The following is a 14,773-nucleotide window of genomic DNA, read 5'->3' on the forward strand; positions in this document are numbered from 1 at the left end:
ATTGGGAGGCACTTTCCAATGAAGGTAATCGGGTAGCATTACCATTACACTCAGAACAAAGGAAGTTACTGGCCTTTTAAAAGAAGTCAATTTTCTAGCACTTGACTACATATTAAGGAGATTTTGCCCCTGGTCCCAAAGAGAAATTTTATGGTCCCAAAATGAGTATGTGATTCCAAATTCACCATTTCTCTATTCTTCAAATCTTTATTGAAAGTTCTCACACAATTGCTAGCAGGAATGGCAATTGGTAGAATCTTAGGGAGAATAATTTGTAAAAGTCTATCAAAATTACACAATTTGATATGCATGTTGATCCCAGCAATTCCAATTCTAAGAGTGTATCTTATAGGTCACTGAACGTATGCACATGGGTAATCTATGCATGATTGGTTATAATAGGGAAAGATCAGTAAGGAACTGGTTAAATATATCTATACACAGAAATTTAATGCAGCTATCAAAAAAGAAGTGTTTCTTATAACCGTTTAAACTAGCTCCAGAATGAAAGCAATCAAATGAATTTTTGCTGCATCATAAGTACATGTGAGAGCAGACACAGATGCACCCAGGCACAGGCCCTGAAATAAATTACATGGGACTTGTAGGGAACAGGATCTGGGCGGGTAAGAACTTTAATAGCAATGCAGAATGTGACTCAGGCCTCAGCTCTCCCCCTCAGGCATTTCCAACCCTCTGACCTGGGTTTCATCATCACTCTTGTGCTGGGTAGCTTGGAAGAGGCCTCCAAGAAGCTAGGCGTTTTTTCTTTCCCTTTCCTCCAGCTTCTCTGGGTGAGCAGGGTGGAGGTTACATAAAGCAACGTCTGCCAAAGAAAAAGATGGGTTTTCACAACAGTTTTCAAGAAAACAGTCAACAGGTGGGAACACTCAGCATCCAGAAATGACTGAGGGCAGTGTTTCAGTAGCTACTGTCATCACAATGAGTATCAAAGGGACCCCTCTTTGCAGAATGTCGCAAACAGTAATACAACAGCCAACTTTTACTGAGTGTATACAGTATGCAAGGACCCCACCCTTTCCTTATCTGGTTTCAGTTGTACCAAAATTTTGATTTTACAGATGGGGACACTGAGGCTTACAGAGGGCAGGTAGCTATTCTAAGACTGAAAGTTTTAGGACTCAGGATCTTCTTACTCTGTCTTTTTATTTTATTATTTTTAATTGATTTCATAGAGGAAGGGCGAGGGAGAGAGAGATAGAAACATCAATGATGAGAGAGAATCATTGATTGGCTGCCTCCTGCATGCCTCACACTGGGGATGGAGCCTGCAACCTGGGCATGTGCCCTGACCGTGACCTCCTGGTTCATAGGTCAACGCTCAACCACTGAGCCATGCACCCCAGCCAGGTTTACTCTATCCATTTAAACTCTCCATAATATTTACTCCTTGTGAAATAATAGTATCCAGAGAAGTAGCTTTTCTTTTTTCTTGGCAGGAGATATTGGGGAAGACACGATAAAATTACAAAAGTGCCTCCTAGTTCCTAAGGACCTTAAGGGCCCACCAAGTCAATAAAGGCTTTGAGTGACTTTTGCAGAGCAGCCTCAATTCCCGGCCCCCAGGACACAGCCACCTTGGCTCCCTGGTTCTCGGCATGGAACTCGCTCTGAGTAGCCTGTTCCCACTGGTAACTTTCCTGTTCAAACAGGTGGGGATGTGGGGCAGGCCGTCAGACATACTCAGAACTGAGCTCAGAGAAGCAGGTACTTGGAAGAGATAGAACCCAAAGAATGTCACATACATTCAAATGACAGAGGTGAGCCTGAGGTCCGTGGCCCCCAAATGGGCTGCAAACAGGGCCTTTGCATGAACCCGGAGCCAAACAACTGGGGCCCACTCTTCCCACCTAGCTTTACAGACAGGCAGTTCCCAAGGTTTTGGCCTTGCCCTTAGATTTGTTTTTCTTAGAGGACCTCCACTCCCCGTTCTGGAGAAGAGCAGGATGCCCTTTCCTGCACCCCCGCTGCACCCGGGAACCTTGTGAGGGAGTTCAGCTACAAGTCGCTTAGAAAGGCTGTGGCAGCTAGAAGCTCAAGGCTGCTGGCATGTTCAGAGAGGCAGCTCATGCAGCCAGGTTCATCTCCCCGCCCCCCCCCCCCCCCCCACTCCCCCACCGAATCCAAGCAGCTTATAATAGGAATCGGGGCTAAGGAGAATGACAATGGCACCGAATTGGGCACTTGCCTCACCCTGTTGGGGCTCCTTGGGGCACACCCTGGAAACCAGACCGAGGGTGATTGGCCTACAGCTCTCCCCTGGAACTTTGCTCCCAGCAGGTGGCATTTGCAAGCCCTGGTGACAGTGGTAGCAGCACACTGCCCCACTGTCCTCAGCAGCCGCTTGAGAACGCCAAGCCACCAGAACTCATCCTGCTCCCAAGCCTTGTTGTTGTCATCTTCCTACTCACTCCCGCGCCTCCAACTTCACCTCTGTAGCTGAGATCTCAGAAAGAGTGAAGGAACCGGGAACGGCTGTTCCTGAATTTTTCTGCAGAAATCAGAATGCGATCACAAGGCATGAGGTGCTGTATGGCCTCCCATCTCATCACTTGCCTTCGAAGGAGCTAAGGCCGTCCACACTTCAATCTGCAAGGAAATCGGCTTTCGGTTCTTCCCACTTGGCGGGGCATCCTCATTTTTCCTCTCAGAGAAGAAAGTGACGGCACAAATCTGCCCTCTGGTGGGCAAGGAGAAGCATTAAGCGCCAGAAAAAGAGCGAGGAAAGGGAATGATTTGAGACTTGACTGCATTTCCCCAAACTGACCCGCTGATTGAGATTTTGCCAATACGGCTCAGACGGAATATGCAGACCAGGTCTGCCAAACTTGGACTCGTCATTCCATGAACGTAATGGCTTCTTCGTGAAAAAGTGACATCAGGAGGGAGAAATCATTGGATTTGGAGTCAGGTGCGCCTGGCCCGGAAGAGGCAAGTGACTTTAGGTGGTTCCACCCTCAGCTGTCTCGTATGCCAAATCGGGATAATAGGACCTTATCATGGGAGTGTGGTGAGAACCAAGGACATTTTGGAGCGCACTGTTTGGGCTAAGATTGCACTTCATGGACTGACTCAGCCACATGGCGCAGTGTTTACGCACCCAGCCTGGGCAGCAGCCTGAGTGAGTGCCTGGGTTGAAATTCGCTTCGTCATTTATGAGATATCTGACCCGAGGCTGTTTTCTGACTCTCCCTGTGCCTCGGTTTCCCCCCTTGTTACCTGACATAACCTACCTGCCACATAGGGTCGTTTTGAGCAGTAAGTGAATCCATGTTGGCAAAGTGGTTGGAACACAATGGAAATATTTGTTACAAATTAGTTTCATTCTACAAACAAAAGAGTGTGTATTGAGCACCCACTACATGCACAGCACAGTGTTAGAAGCACAAACCTTTTTAATCTCGCCAAGGAATCATAGTAAAATAGCTAAGATTTATAAGCACCCACAGTGTCAGTCTTAGAAGCACTTTCTATGTATTTCCCTGCTTAATATTACTATTAAACAGCAGCTAGATAGAAAAAGCACCCACTGTATACGATTCATTCATAGGAAATGTTGGAAAGACTAATATGTAACTGACAGTGAATGAGCACAAACGTGGATGCCTTGGGGCGGGTGTGGGGATTGGGATTTGACTGGTGAAAGACACAAAGAAACCTTTAAAGGTCATAGAAATATTCTGCATCTTGAGTGTCGATGTATATCTGTTAAGTCTCATTGAACACGATACTTGAAATGTGTTCATTTCATTTGTGAACGTTTTACTTCAATAAAGTTGCTTTTAAAAAGAAACTTGAGCCGGGCTGGTATCGCTTAGTGATTGAGTATATCATAGACCCAGGCACCATAGACCCATGCTCCAAGAGGTCACCAGTTTGATTCCTGGTCAGGGCACATGTGTTGTCGTCCCACTCCCCCCCCCCCCCCCCCCCCCCGCCTCGTGTTGCCAGGTCAATCCCTGACAAGGGGTATGTAGGAGGCCGCAGATGGATGTTAATGCATCGATGTTTCTCTCTCTCTCACTCTTCCTCTCTCTCTAAAATCAATAAAAACATATTTTTTAAAAAACTTGAGAAATGTCAATAAATTGAAATGTATAGTATTTAGTTGAGTCTAGATTAGAACAAATATTTTTTTAAATTTAAGATAATTAGATACTTAAAAGAAAATTATAGTCTTACATGTTTTCATCAATAAAAATTAAATGAACCAAGTAAGCATAAGAAACTATAAAAAGAATAACATAAATCCCCAATTAGAAGAATTAAAATTAGAACTAAAAATTAAACAGAGAAAACCCAAAGAATAAGAAAGAACCATTAAATATGTAAATCTCTGAAAACCCTGGGAAAATACACAATTAGAAATTATAAACAATTACAAAATTATAAAAAAGCTACAAACACAGGTATATCTACACTAATAAAAGAGAAACATGGTAATTGGCATACGACCGCTACCCTTCCCATTGGCTAATCCCCCTGTCACTCACAGAGTAGGGCCGAGATATGCAAATTAACTGGCAGCCAAGATGGCGGCCAGCAGCCAGGCAGCTGATGCGAACATGAGGCCTGCTTGCTTCAGTGAGGGAGAACTCCAACTTGCCGGCCTCTCAGCTGCAACTCTAAGCAACTTTGTTGTGAATAAAGAAGCTAAAAGAAAACCAGAAACCTGCTTTACTCAGCAGAGCTTCAGCCAGCCAGACCGCAACATTGTATCAAATACAGACGGTAAACAAAGGCCAGAAACCTGTTTTCAGCAGCCGAGGCCTCAGAGCTAAAGCTGGCCCAGAATAAAAAAATAAAAAAGAAAAAAAGGAGTGGTTGGGAGCTTCAGTCACTCCCAGCCTGAAAACGGCCCTCAGCCCCTCAGCCAGACTGGCCAGGCACCCCAGTGGGGACTCCCACCCTGAAGGGTGTGTGACCAGCTGCAAACAGCCATCATCCCCTCACCCAGGCTGGCCAGGCACCCCAGTGGGGACCCCCACCCTGATCCAGGACACCCTTCAGAGCAAACCAGCCGGCCCCTACCCGTGCACCAGGCCTCTACCCTATATAGTAAAAGGGTAATATGCCTCCCAGCACCGGGATCAGCGGAGCCGCGAGGCTTCCCGGCACCGGGATCAGCATGACAGGGGGCAGCGACCAAACCCCCTGATCGCCCTGCAGCTCTGTGTGTGACAGGGGGCGGGGCCCCCCCCCCCCCCCCCCCCCCCCCGTGTGTGACGGGGTAGAGCCATAACCTCCCCATTGGCCCTGCCCTGAGTATGAGAGTGGCGGCGTCCCAACCACCGGATCGGCCTTGCTCTGTGGGTGAAAGAGGGCGGCGCCCCAACCCCCCCCCCCCCCCACGGGCCCTGCTCTGTGTGTGATGGGGTAGAGCCATAACCTCCCCATTGGCCCTGCCATGAGTGTGACAGTGGCGGCGCCCCAACCCCCTGATCGGCCCTGCTCTGTGGGTGATAGAGGGCGGCGCCCCAACCCCCTGATCCATCCTGCCCTAAGTGTGACAGGGGGCGGTGCCCCAACTCCCCTATCGGCCCTACTCTGTGAGTGACAGGGGGGAGCTCCTCAACCCCCTGATCGGCCCTGCTCTGTGCATGACAGGGGGGAGCTCCCCAACCCCCTGATTGACCCTGCTCTGGTGCATGACAGGGTATGGAGCCCCAACCCCCCTGATGGGCCCTGCTCTGTGCGTGACAGGGGGTGGCGCCGCAACCTCCCCATCAACCCTGCCTTGAGTGTGACAGGGGCGGTGCCCCAACCCCCCAATCGGCCCTACCCTGAGCGTGACTGAGGGTGGCATCGCAACCTCCCAATCTGCCCTGCTCTGTGCATGACAGGGGAAGGCGCCCCAACTCCCCAATCGGCCCTGCTCTGAGCCCGACCAGGGGCTGCACCTAGGGATTGGGCCTGCCCTCTGCCACCTGGGAGCAGGCCTAAGCCAGCAGGTCGTTATCTCCCGAGGGGTCCCAGACTGCAAGAGGGCACAGGCCGGTCTGAGGGACCCCCCCTCCCCCCCAAGTGCACAAATTTTTGTGCACCGGGCCTCTAGTCTACATATATAAAAGGCTAATATGCAAAATGTCCCTCGGGAGTTCGACCAAGAGACTGTGAGTTCAATAAGAGACTGTGAGTTCAATCGTTGGCTATGATGTGCGCTGACCACAGGGGGCGGTGCGGAATGAAGGAAGGCCCCAGCCAGCAGCCGGAAGGCCCCAATCAGCCCTGATTGCCGGCCAGGCCTCAGGACCCTACCGGTGCACAAATTTCATGCGCTGGGCCTCTAGTCTGAATATAAAATGGCTGTAAGAGAATACTAAAAGAAATGCTTGATTTTTAGTAAACTACTTCTAGGATTAACCTAAAGAGAGGTAGAAATTTTGAAGCAATTGTTAAAAGAATAATATGCTAACATGATGGCTGGTAAACAGTGGTAAACAGCCACTGCCTCCCAGATGCCCCAATTGCCACAGCTTCTTCCCTAGGGACCCCTTGGAACTCCCTACCCCAACCACACACACACAATCCATTGATCAAAGGGGAATGTCCAGCAGTGGTGGCCACAGCTAGTGTCCTTCTGACTGGTCAGTGCCTACCTTCTCATATCACACTACCTGTAGGAGCATGCCCTCTTTATAACAATCTGAGCCTAGAACCTAATTTCATTTTACATATAAATACAAAAATAACATGGTTTTAGTTCATCCTCACCCAAGGATATTTTTCCACTGATTTTTAGAAAGAGTGAAGAGGTGGGGGACACACACAGAGAGAAACATCAATGTGAGAGAGATACATCGATTGGTTGCCTCCTGCACGTGCCCCGACCAGGGTGCCTGCAACCAAGGTACATGCCCTTGATGTGAATCAAACCCAGTACTCTTCAGTCTGCAGGTTGACACTCTATCCACTGAGCCAACCGGCTAGGGCAAAATAACATGGTTTCAATACCAAACCTTTAGAAACGCAAGTACCATTTAAATAAACAGAAGATTATATTCTGTTTGGATCAGAATGTTACTAGGAGTTGTTTTCCATTTCAGCCTCATGGTAATTTGAATGACCAGCCCACACACTTGCAGCAGCCTACATTTTAATAGTCATATTCATGGTATTTCTATGCCTAGTCAGATATTTGCCTACTCGTGTTTTCTAGTAGAGTTGTGCCCAAGCACTTTTTTATCAAAAATTTTCATAGCATCTTATTCTGAATTACTTTTTCAAATGTTTCCTTTATATTCCAGGTGATCATATTCATTTTATAAAATTGTGAATATAGGCAGTTATATTATCTATGCATTTCCTCTCAGGAAAATAAAAGGGTGCTATGGACTGAACTGTATTTCTTGCCCCCCCACCCCACTCATATGTTGAAAAAAAAAAAACCCCAATATGATGGTATTTGGAGATGGGTCTTTGGGAGGTCATTAGGGTTAGATGAGGTCATGAGGGTGGTGCCCTCTTATAAGAGACACCCAGAGATACCAGTCTCTCTCTCTCTCTCTCTCTCTCTCTCTCTCTCTCTCTCTCTCCCTCCCTCCCTCTCCCTCCCTCTCCACACAGGCACCAAGAAAAGGCCATGTGAGTGCACAGCAAGATAGTGGCCACCTACAGCCATGAGAAGAGGCCTCAGAATGAAACCCACCTTGCCAGCTCCTTAGTCTTCAAAGTCCCAGCTTCCAGAACTGTGAGAAAATAAATTTCTATTGTTTAGGCCACTCAATCTATGGTATTTCATTATGGTAGCACAAGCAGACTAACATAGGGGGTATTATGAAATATTTTTACAAAAGGGGAGCGGGCATTAGGACTGATTTCACAACAAAGTTATTCCCATAAGATGCCCACTCAAAAAGAAACCGTTCACTTTTGGAAACCTGGCATCCTTTTGTGCAGCATGGGCTTTCTCAGGTGTATTGTCTCTCCTCTACTGTGTTGCATCTGGATTAGTTGGCCTCCCTGTTGGGAAGTTGAAGAGCGAATCCTCTCATTGTCCCGATACTGCTAAGTGTCGCAGAAGACAGAAGTTCAACCAGTTGGAATTTCCCTTCCACAGCTTTGAATTTTGAAAAAAAACTGATGCATAAATAGAAGGAAATGTCACATGTTATCCTAGTGCCAAGCCTGGCTCTTCAGCCTTCCAACAAATTCTCCCTGTAGTTTAAGAAGACACTGTTTTAGAGATCCTAAGTTACCCAAACTGCGGCTCTCGAGCCACATGCGGCTCTTTGGCCCCTTGAGTGTGGCTCTTCCTAAGGCTTAGGAGTACCCTAATTAAGTTCATAACAATGTACCTACCTATATAGCTTAAGTTTAAAAAATTTGGCTCTCAAAAGAAATTTCAATGGTTGTACTGTTGATATTTGGCTCTGTTGACTCAAATGAGTTTGCCGACCACTGTCCTAACCAAAGCAGTAAGAACAGAAAACAAAATAAGAGTTACATAAAGTAGAAATAAAGACACAAGATATCCTTTAGCTGTTGATGAATCCTAAGGAACTTTATTAAAATTCCAGTGTGAACCAGAGAATTTGGTACGAGAGCTGAGTACAGGTTATAAAATGAAGAAAATCAATGGTATTAATCCCTCCCAGCCACTAGCTCTCAGCTGGGGGCAAATTTGCCCCACAAAGGACATCTGTCAATATCTAGAGACATTTTTGGTTTTCACAGCTCTGGGTGGAGATAAGTGTTGCTACTGACATCTAGTTAGTAGAAGCCAGGATACTCTTAAATATCAGTAATAAATATAAAAATGAAAATTACAAAAGCTACTAATACATTTTTTCATTTTTTAAAATATATATTTTTATTGATTTCAGAGAGGAAGGAAGAGGGAGAGATAGAAACATCAATGATGAGAGAGACTGGGAATTGAGTCCGCAACCCGGGCATGTGTCCCTAACGGGAATAGAACCTGGGGCCCTTCAGTCCGCAGGCCGTCACTCTATCCACTGAGTCAAACCAGCTAGGGCCCGTTGTTATTTTTATTACTATAAATATAGTTAAGCTTTCTTCTGGGATGTAGTTAAGTTTCAGTTTTTGTTTTTAAGCTTTCTGAGGTGAGCCTGGAGCAGCATTTAGTCCAGGGCTACTTTAGTCCACTACTAAACACAGACCAGAACCTTCTGAGTTCTCTTCCCAACATCCCAAGTTTTCTCCTCTAGCTTGTGGGAACAGGAACTTGCCCCAGCTGGTGCCAACACTCGGTACTAATCCCTCCCAGCCACTAGTTCTCAGCTGGGGGAATATTTGCCCCACCAAGGACATCTGTCAATGTCTAAAGACATTTTTGGTTTTCACAGCTCAGGGTGGAGATGGGGTGTTGCTACTGACATCTGGTTGGTAGAAGCCGGGATGCTGTTGAACAAACCGTAGCCCCCAAAATAAAGAATTATCTGCCCCAAAAGGTCAATAGGGCTGAGGTTGAGAAATCATACCTGATCCTTTTGGGTGGTTGTTCCTGGGCTTTGGGAAGTTTCTTCATAGGCAGTTGCTAGTCAGACTCTACAGCATTCTACTGTCTGGAGCTCTGCCCTGAATTCCCGCCGTTGTTACCTCCCTTGGCCTCCCAACGCTATGTCCTCAACTTAAGTAGGCTGCTGGGCTTTGCCTGAGCCTCCAATCTCACCCTGAACGCAGCCTGGACACTCTCCAGGCAGTAGGTTAGAGCAACCTTAGGGTTCTTTCTCCTCATTTGTTTCTCTTCTCTAATTGATTGCTATTCTATCTGCCCAACATCCAATGACTTGGAAGCCATTTTTTTTCCTTCTATGTTGTCGTTTTTATTTTTCGTTTTTATATTTTCCAGACAGAAAGATAAATCACATCCCTGTTACTATATCTTGTCTTGGGGAAGTCCCACTTTTTATATCTTTTTTTTTTTATATATTTTATTGATTTTTTACAGAGAGGAAGGGAGAGAGATAGAGAGTGAGAAACATCGATGAGAGAGAAACATCGATCAGTCGCCTCCTACACATCTCCTACTGGGGATGTGCCCGCAACCCAGGTACATGCCCTTGACTGGAATCGAACCTGGGACCTTTCAGTCCACAGGCCGACGCTCCATCCACTGAGCCAAACCGGTTTTGGCTTTTTATATCTTTTTAAAGTTAATTAGAATTAAATCCTTGATCTAGATTAGGGGTCAAGCTAGTTGTCTATAGCTAGCTCTTCCTCAAAAAGTGTTTCAGTTGTTTCATTGTTTCAAATAAGTTGCCAATATTGAAATGGAAATACAAATTTCCATTTATTCTTTAAACAGCTTTTCTGGGGATATCAAAACAACTGGAGGGTCCTTAGAAGGCCAACCTTAAATTTCAGGGCTCAGGAATCCTTGCTTTGCCCTTTCTCAGCAAGTTTCCTTTTGCTGAAAGGGAAAGAGGAATAAGGAGTTATTTTGAGAAACCCACCTCCAGATTAAGAATTAATTGTCCAGGGCTACTTTAGTCCACTACTGAACACAGACCAGAATGTTTACATTCTGTCTTTCAGGAGAGCATTTCATCAATACGATTAGGATTACCTCCCTCAATCTAGTCTATTTATAGTTTTTAAAATATATATTTTTTTATTGATTTCAGAGAGGAAGGGAGAGGGAGAGAGAGATAGAAATATCAATGATGAGAGAGAATCATTGATCAGCTCCCTCCACAATGGGGATCGCCCCACACTGAAGCCTGCAACCAGAGCATGTGCCCTAGTGGGGAATTGAACCGTGACCTACTGGTTCATAGGTCGACACTCAACCACTGAGCCATGCTGGCCAGGCAGTCTAGTCTATTTACACAATCTGTTTTGACAGTTCTGAGCAGAAGGGTCTCTAAGAAAATACTAGACAACCACCCTATCATTTATTACAAATCCTATTTTGCACTCTGTGATCTCAGCTTAATGACATTCAGCTCTGGAACCCAAATACACATCCCCACATACAAGCTTTATACACACTTTTGCACAATAACTCAACCCATGTTCCCTGTGCTTTTCTGTAACAGCTATGTGGTCTCTATCAGCCGCCTTCTAAATATAGTCGAATTAGTGGATTAATTAGATCAACAATCAACTTTTGAGCACAGGAAAGAACAGGAATACTGGGGGAAGCAAAGTGTCAAAGACTGTTCTTGGGTTTTAGACTTGTAAGATAAAGGTAAAATCTGCCTGCCAAGATGAAGAGGACCAGCAAATACGTAGGGCGGAAGCCATCTAGTCTGTGGATTTACAACCCAGAGCTGAGTATAGGCCAAAGTGCAAGAAGAAAGAGACGCCACTCCTGGCAGGCTTAGGGGGAGAAAAATAAAGAACTAATCATTGAACCAGTTAGCTCTCAAGTATTGTTTATTCCCTGAAAAGCAACAGAAACAATAATGAAAACCATCCTTTAGGATTTTATGTTTTCATGACTACATATTTTATAGGCCTCTGACATTTTTTATAAGTTTAAAATATAAACGTATACTTTATCCTTTGTGGTATGCTGCAGAACCAATGGACTTCTCGGGGTCCTGGCACCCAGGTGAGCCCTGTGACCCTCAAATCTGTCTCTGTGTGTAGTGGGGTGGACAGAACTAGATCAGTCTCTACGGTGCCTGCCTGCCAGCTCTCCAATTCAGTGACTAAAGGACTTATTAGTAGAAAGCAGTCTAGTCAACAGAAGGCCACATTCTCAGGGCATGAAAATTTGGATATTACAAGAAAAATGGTAACAAAGGATATTGCAGCAAATATTCTGACTGCCCAGAGGCCTTTGGAATAGGCTACAATTTGGGATGAGGAAGGAGATGGGATTATAGCAATGGCATGTACCTGTTAAAATCTACCCCTGTTATTCTTAGAATTACCATGATATTCTCAGTCACCAACTCCATCCAGTTTCAGAAGTTTGGGCCGGTGATTGTGGATAATAACCTGGCAGTCCCATGAACCACCCCCTCCCCATCTTCTGTCCGTCAGATCCCCTCTTCAAACCTGCCTAGACTCAAAACTAAGTTGTAGGAAACCACTTTCTTTACTTGTCAAGGATGAAATCTCTGCTTTCCCATAACAGCCATCAAATCATTTGATAGTCCTTTTATGGCTTATGATTTTCATATGATCCTCCTTACCAACTTTCAAAATATATTTTTAAGAGGATTAAGAGATTGATAATTTGCCCTGGAAGTAGAAAAGCAAATAGAAACAGACTTTATCACACTGTTATGCACTGGTTTAATATGATTTCTTAGCAATTTGTGTGTAGCAAACTGTTTCAATAAATGTGTGTCATCCACTAAAGCTTATCAATTAATGTACTTGGTGCATTCTCACTGGATTTTCTATGGCCCATGTTTCTCAGAGGGCCACAGCTGTTTCCTGAGATAATATGTGAAGAGCAGAGACCCTGACTTTTTGGGTTACTCAGTTTAACATCCCATTCAAAGTGTCACTGAGACCCACTATCTGAAAGAGGTATCTGTGCCCCCATGTTCATCACAGCTTTATTCACAATAGCCCAACTATCAAAACAGCCTGACTGTACATCAACAAATGAATGAACAAGTGAAAACTGAAATATCTCTCTGTATATCTTATACAATGTTATGTCAATTACATCTCAATAAAGCTGAAAAAAAAAACATGTTAAGAAAACAAAGTGTCATTGAGTACAACTTTCTCATGAGTGTGTTGATAATAGTAGCTGCACTGAAATTTACCTTCTTTGTCAAGCCCCTAATGAAATAATGGATCTAGTTGACAATCATCAATGCACAATGGCATGTTCCAAGAAGAGACAAACCAGACATCATGGGCCTCTTGATGGAAGACTGCCATCTGTGTATGAATATCATTGCCCAAAACATAGAATCTGAATCAGGTCAAGTCTTCATATCTAATTACCACTTTGTGGGGAATACAAGGGTCAGAGGGTGATGTTTATTATCACTATAGAAATGCAATCAGCAAAATCCAGAACTTGGAAAACTAGACAGAATAAATGCTCAGACATCTTCAATAAATTGCCGGGAAAAATAGAAAAGGGAAGCAACAAGAAGATGTCTAGATTCAGAGAATCAACCAGAAGTGTGGGAGTTGATCCAAACAAACCAACTGTAAAACAAACAAGAAAAACAAGAAAAACTTTATATATTTTTAAATATGTGGATATTTAAAATGTATATGCAAGTGTATATTTTTGAAATGTTTTTTTAGGGCAATACATGGAAATAACTGGATTAGATGGATTAGGGGTTTCTGTGATTTGTGGTGGAAAGAAGGGGGTGGGATTAGTCAATGAAACAAGAGTGGCCATGAGTTATTGGTTGTTGTAGCAGAAGACAGCCACATGGGGGACCGTTGCTCCCTACTTTGCTGTATGTTTGAAATTTTGTCATTTTTTAAAAATATATTTTATTGATTTTTTACAGAGAGGAAGGGAGAGGGATAGAGAGTTAGAAACATTGATGAGAGAGAAACATCGACCAGCTGCCTCCTGCACACCTCCCACTGGAGATGTGCCCGCAACCAAGGTACATGCCCTTGACCGGAATCGAACCCGGGACCCTTCAGTCCGCAGGCCGACGCTCTATCCACTGAGCCAAACCGGTTTGGCTGTCATTTTTTCTAATGAATAAAAAATCTTCCATCTGCGAAGGCTTCACAAATCATGTTATAAAAGTAGTAATTAATAATGCCTATTAATACTTGGAGCTACTCAACAACTTACAACACAGTTACGTTTATGATCTCGTTTCTTCCTCTCAGGTACTACTTCCAATCAATACATCGCGCGTGAGGAACTGGCCCAAGAAGCCTGGAGCAATTGCAGCTAGTACACCCCGGCCTCGGAGACTAGAACCTCAAGTCTTCGAATTCCCAACCCGGGCTCCTCCCCAAACAAGAAGCTTTAGAAAGGAACAAGGGAGTGGGATGAAGGGAAGACTTATTTCAGGACCAGACGGACGTGGAACGGCTGGGGAGAGCCTTACTCGTTCTGGCCACCAGATGGCGAAGGCTGCTCGTCGGCCAGAGGAGACGCCCGACTGCAGCCCCGCGCGGAGACTGCGCGAGTCCCAAGGCCAAGGGCAAGTCGCGGGGTCCTCCTTCCCGCCCACAGCGCAGGGGAAGCTGAGTCGAGCCTAAAATGACAGAAGTTACTGTTCGAGCCTTGCTGCCGCCACAAGAGCTTGTAGAAGGAAGTTTTGGGATTTTTAGGAAGTCGGGAATGGGGGGTCGGGGTGGGGTTAAAGTTGGGGGTGCACGCCCTCCTGCCCAAAATAAGCAGCGACGCCCTGCTTCGCCGGCGGCCTGGGACCAGCAGAAGCTCGGATCTTGGGGGACCGTCGCTGAGGGCCTGCTGCGTACCTGGCGCAGCTAAATCCCTGTCCTGGCAAACTCGATGCGCGCCCTTCGCGACACGAAAGGATAACTAGGGCCGCTGGAGAAAAGGGAGAGAGATGAATGCATGGCCAGGAGAAGTTTACTTTCCCTTTAAGCCGTAATAAGGAGAAATTCGGTGGTCACCAAGATCAGAGTCTATATATATATATTTAATAAAGTTTAACTTGTGGCTGATACGAACCGCTCAGGTCCTGCGCGGGGTGAAGAGGAACTCCGTGCCCGGTGCGCGCGGGCGGGAACTCCAGAGAACCCCAAATGCATGCGCCGGGCCCAGGTTTCTGCAAGTCGCAGGAGGGAGCCCGACCCCCGACGGAGACAGGCGCAGGGGGATGGATTCCTCGGGTTCGAGTCCCCCAAGCTGGACCTGCGG

Source organism: Myotis myotis, unplaced genomic scaffold, assembly GCF_014108235.1.
Source record: "Myotis myotis isolate mMyoMyo1 unplaced genomic scaffold, mMyoMyo1.p scaffold_m19_p_13, whole genome shotgun sequence".
NCBI classification, from domain to species: domain Eukaryota; kingdom Metazoa; phylum Chordata; class Mammalia; order Chiroptera; family Vespertilionidae; genus Myotis; species Myotis myotis.